The 5,368-nt window shown below is 43.4% G+C and overlaps 1 protein-coding gene across 29 annotated transcripts in view; it reads right to left on the reverse strand.

Moving 5' to 3' along the window:
- Positions 1–5,368, reverse strand: part of ANKS1B (ankyrin repeat and sterile alpha motif domain containing 1B) — a 1,261,971-nt gene that overhangs the window by 188,124 nt on the left and 1,068,479 nt on the right. The gene's annotated exons all lie outside the window — the stretch shown is intronic.

A 5,368-nucleotide genomic window follows, 5' to 3' on the forward strand; every position in this document is an offset into this window, starting at 1 on the left:
GCCACTGGATTCATGCCAAATGATAATTCTCCATAACGCTTCCTAGAGTCTGGTATGTGCAAAAACAGGCAAGGTCACAAGTCAGTGTTCTATAGCCGCCAGGCATGCTGGTCCTTTTATTGCCCTGGCAAAGCAACCCCCCTGTGTATGCACCCCCACAAACTATCTCCCCGTGGTTTGGTCAGAGCTAACCCCCAAGCTCATCCTGCCTAATTCATTTATTACTAGCAGAGGAAGAAAAAAGCATATAATCATGACCTTATCTACCTCTCTAGCCTCAAATCTAGTCTCTCCTCAATCAAATTCTTTCATATCCCTCAGGGACACCTTGACTGGGTGCCTTTGCCTGTTGGACTCTCTCTGCCCTTAGCATCTTTCAATTAGTTCTCTGCCTGGAAGGCTGTTCTTCTTTCATGTGCTACCTCTTCCTGAAATGGTTTCTTGATAATAACAGCAAACACATAGGATTTGCTTCATACCAGCTACACTTCTAAATGCTTTATTAAATGTACTTAATTCTCACCAGAACCGTTTGAGATAGGTACCGTTATAGTCTCCACTTTAGATATAAAGAAACATAAAGGCAGAGTTGTTAAGAAACTTACTCAGGGTCACTGGTAAGTGGTAGAGATGAGGTTATGAACCACAGCAGCCTGGCTTGAGTGTCTGCTCTTCATCATGACTCTGAGCATAATGATCCCTAGACCTTGCCGTTAGTATCCCAAGCACTTGCTACCAGAGAAGTAGCTGCACTGCTCTCTAGTCATGTTTGTAAGCCTTCTCTCTTTCCATGCTCTCTAACTCCAGTTAATGACAACACTCAGCCAAAGCATTAATTTTTCCCCCGTAGTCTTCCTGATCCTCCTCCCGTAACCTAGGGGAGGTGAATCTTCCACTGCTCACACCATGTTTCTCTCTGCTAGATCCCTTATCACACCACGTGTCTTGTTTACCTGTCTGCCTCCCCATTAGTCTGTGAGCTCTGAAGTTTTGAAGGCACGAATGGTCTCAATAACACAGTATCTGGCATACAGAACTGTTGCTTACTAAATATTTGTCTGTTTGATGGATGGCCACTGGTGCTAAGAAGTCTTCATTTTGCAACTCTGGCTTCTAGCTTTTACTGGTAGATTAAGAACAAAAGGGGTTCCATCACAAATCCTGGGAGAATCATGACAAATGCTTACCTTCAGTTCAGAAAGAAGAAAGACTATTTATAGCTCAGGGGCTCAACATTAAATGACCCATACTTAATTTTTCCTCATGACCTAGATTTATAGAACTTTAGATGGAAAGTGCCCTTGGAGATCATTTTGTCCAGATATTGCAAACTGATGGCCTAGAGTTGTTTTTTATTTGATATATGTTATTTGTTTCTATTTTTACTAGAATACCTTTAGGCAGGACATGTGCTTTTTATTTCTCCACTTTCTACATCATATCCTATCATATACTTTACTCATTTGTATCATTCACCTGACCTTTCAAAGCATTTGAGTATGAAATGTCTGAATTAGTCTAACCCATTTTTTTGGTCTTCCTTGACAGTAAAGTTCCCAAGTCTGTATGCAGGGTCTCCAATTTTCTCATAACTCATTCCAGTCAGGTGTTCTCCCACCCTCTACTGATGTGTAGATTGATTTCCATGTACCAGTGTACCAATCATGTACCAATGATTTCCACCTTGCTAAATCCAGTTCCTAGCTTGAATCTCAGCCCTTCCTTCTTGATGCTCAGGACCATACTCGTCTGGTTTCCCCCCACTTTTCTGGCCTCTCCTTCTCTGTTTTCTTTGCTGATTTCTCCTCATACTCTTGACTTCTAAATGTTGGATGCTCCCAGATGCAGCTCGTGGCCTGCTTCTCTTCTGGATCTACTCTTACTCCTTTGGGGATCTTGCACAGGCTTGACTTTAAATACTGCCCACATGTTGACATTTCCTCAGTGTACATCTCCAGCCCATTCGGTTGTCTAGTGGCCCTGTCAAACTTAATATGTCTAAAAACAAATTTGCCAATTTCTTCCTTTTTTTTGAGATGGAGTCTTGCTCTGTTGCCCAGGCTGGAGTGCAGTGGTGCAATCACAACTCACTACAACCTCCACCTCCTGGGTTAAAGTGCTTCTCCTGCCTCAGCCTCCTGAGTAGCCAAGGCTGTAGGCACATGCCACCACCACACCCAGATAATTTTTGTACTTTTAGTAGAGACAAGGTTTCACCACGTTGGCCAGGCTGGCCTTGAATTCCTGACCTCAGGTGATCTGCCTGCCTCAGCCTCCCACAAACTGCCAATTTCTACCCCAAACCTGCTCTTCTTAACAGTTTTCCTTATCTCAGTTAGGAATATATCTGGGCCACCAGTTGCTCAGGCCAAAATCCGTGGGCTTATCCCTCATTGCATCTTTTCTATGTGACATGGTTTGGGAATTTTGTCCTCTTCAAGTCCCATGTTGAAATGTAATCCCCAGTGTTGAAGGTGTAATCTGGTGGGAGGTGTTTGGATCATGGGAGGTGGATCCCTCATGGTTGGCTTAGCACGATCCCCTTGGTGATGAGGGTGATGAATGAGCTGTGAGATCTGGTTGATTGAAAGTGTGGCATCTCCCTCCTCTCTCTCACTCCTGCTATTGCCATGTGACATGCTGGCTTCTTGCCACCTTCAGCCATGATTGTAGGCTTCCTGAGGCCTCAGGAGAAGCACATGCCAGCACCATGTTTCCTATAAAGCTTGCTGATCTATGAGTCTACCAAACATCTTTTCTTTATTAATTATCCAGCCTCAGGCATTTCTTTATAGCAATACAAGAACAACCTAACACACTTTCATATGCCATATACAAGTCCTCAGCAGTCATTTGTACTCCAGTTCTCCAGTGCCTCCCTTGTTCTTTCAGAGTGAAAGTCAAATAAAATCTTCACAGTGGTCTCAAGGAACCTACTCCTTCCTTATTCCTATCCCTATCTTTATTTCTCAGACCCCTATTCCTACCACTAATCCCCCTTATTGACCTGCCTTCACCCCACTGGCCTCCCTTCACTCTTGAGTGAACATGCCAGGCATTCTCCTACTTGGAGCGTTTGCATTTGCTGTTCCTTCTGCCTGGAACACCTCCACCCTGCCCTTCCCCACTCCCCAGGTATCTGCATGTATCCGCAAGGGTTGCTTCCTCATTTCCTTCATGACTACTCAAATGAACCTCCTCACTGGCTTTTCTTAACCACCCTATTTGAAATAGACTCCCCTAAGCCAGGATGATTTTTTATCCCTCCGTTCTTCTTTATTTTTCTCTGGAGCACTTTTATCACCCTCTAATATACTATATATTTTACTTACCTATTTTGTTTCTCTTCCTACTAGAATGTAAGCGCAATGAGGACAGGTGTGTTTGTCTTCTTTGTTTACTGCTACATTCTCAGCATCAGAATAAGGCTGAGAACTTGTTATGGGTTGAATTATGTTCTCCCCACTACCTCCAGTAAGTTCCAGTGACCTTATTTGGGAATGAGGTCATTACAGATGTAATTAGTTAAGATGAGGTCAAAGTGGAGTCAAGTGGACCCCAATCCAATATGACTAGTGTTGTTAGAGAAAGAATAGCATGTGAAGACGAGATATCCACAGAGGGAAGATGATGTGAAGACATACGGGGAGAAGATGGCCATCTGCAAGCCAAGGAGAGAGATCTGGAGCAGATCTCTGAGACGTGATTTCAGATTTCTAGCCTTCAGAACTGTGAGAGAGTAATTTTTTTTTTAGACAGTTTCTCGCTTTTTTGCCCAGGTAGGAGTGTAGTCCCAGCCTCCTGAGAAGCTGGGACTATAGGCACGTGTCACCATACCCAGCTACATTTTTGTATGTTTAGTAGAGATGGGGTTTCGTCACGTTGGCCAGGCTGGTCTTGAATTCCTGATCTCAAGTGATCCACCTGCCTTGCCTCTCCTAGTTCTCGGATTACAGGCATGAGCCATCACACCTCACTGAGATGATACATTTTTGTTTGGGCCAACCTGGCTGTGATACTTTATCATTGCAGTCCTAGCAAACTAAGAAAATATTCTCAAGAAAAATGTATGTTTGAATAAATGAGTGAATGAATCCTTTCAATGAAGAAACCAAAGCCCAGTGAAGTTGATTAACTTGCCAGAAACACACAGTGGTGAACGGACAGAAACAAGACTCAAATCCAGCTTTCCCGCCACCCCATCTAGCTCTCAGCCATAACGTCTTGATGCCAAGTCAGTCTGTCTCTGGGCTGAGGCTGAGGGGGATCTCCGGAGCCTTTCACCATCTCTCAGGTCTTGCTTATCCTGCCTTCCTACTTAACACCGCCACCACCATCACATATCCTGGATATGTCATGGCCAGACAATTATCGATGTATGTTTGCTAAGTGTTCTGATCTCCTCTCAGAGGAAAATCCTGTGTTTGACTCTTCTATTATTCAGGAGGTAATAAAATTTATAGTCATAATATATAAGAAAAAAGAATGATTCACTGCTGAGCTACTGAGCCACAGGGAACAATCCAAGGTTTAGAACAGACAATTGGCTAAGATCAGTCACAATGATGTCACAGCAGAATATACAAATACCTTAGTGGGCTGATCCAAGAGAACATCACAATTAAATCAGCTTACTGCTGAGCACTCTTCCACATCTGTGAAGAGCTGCTCTCCATTCTGACAGCCACGTTTAAGGAGGTGGTGGAGGCGGCAGTCTATCCAACACGCTCCACACAGGAAGAAATGATTGCAAAGTGCTACTGAGTAAATGAACATCATTCACATGAAAATGCTCTGGAAGGGATCATACATGCTAAGACGCTTAACATACAGGTCAGGAAGAATGTTTTCTTTTCAGAATGGAATTACAGTATGACATTGGGCATGGGAAACTGATGACAGCCATCAGGGGTGATATTCAAAATGTTTAACAAAATATCGACAGCATAAGCCATCAATGGCCGATGCAGCCTTATCAGTGCAGAATGGTTGAACATGGTCCAGTGAAACTCACTTGGCTGGAATAGCAGAGATGCCCTTAACCTCTCCGACCCTTGGTGTAGTTTTTTCATTGCAGAGTGAGGCACCACCCCTTATTTTCTAGTGTTGTTACAAAGGTTAAGAAAAAAATCTTTGCTACAATGCCTGGTACACATCAGATTCCCAGTAATAAGGGCAAATATTCATATGTCTTTATTATATATCAGGTATTAGCAAATGCTAATTTACTTAACCCTTACTACAGCCCTAGTATTCAACTATTTTTTTTTTTTTAGACAGGATCTCACTCTGTCACCCTGGCTAGAGTGCAGTGGCACAATCACAGCTCACTGCAGCCTCGACCTCCCGGGCTCAAGCGATCCTCCCA

The sequence above is a fragment of the Sapajus apella genome, unplaced genomic scaffold (assembly GCF_009761245.1).
Source record: "Sapajus apella isolate SASKATOON/1434 unplaced genomic scaffold, GSC_monkey_1.0 scaffold2, whole genome shotgun sequence".
NCBI classification, from domain to species: Eukaryota; Metazoa; Chordata; class Mammalia; order Primates; family Cebidae; genus Sapajus; species Sapajus apella.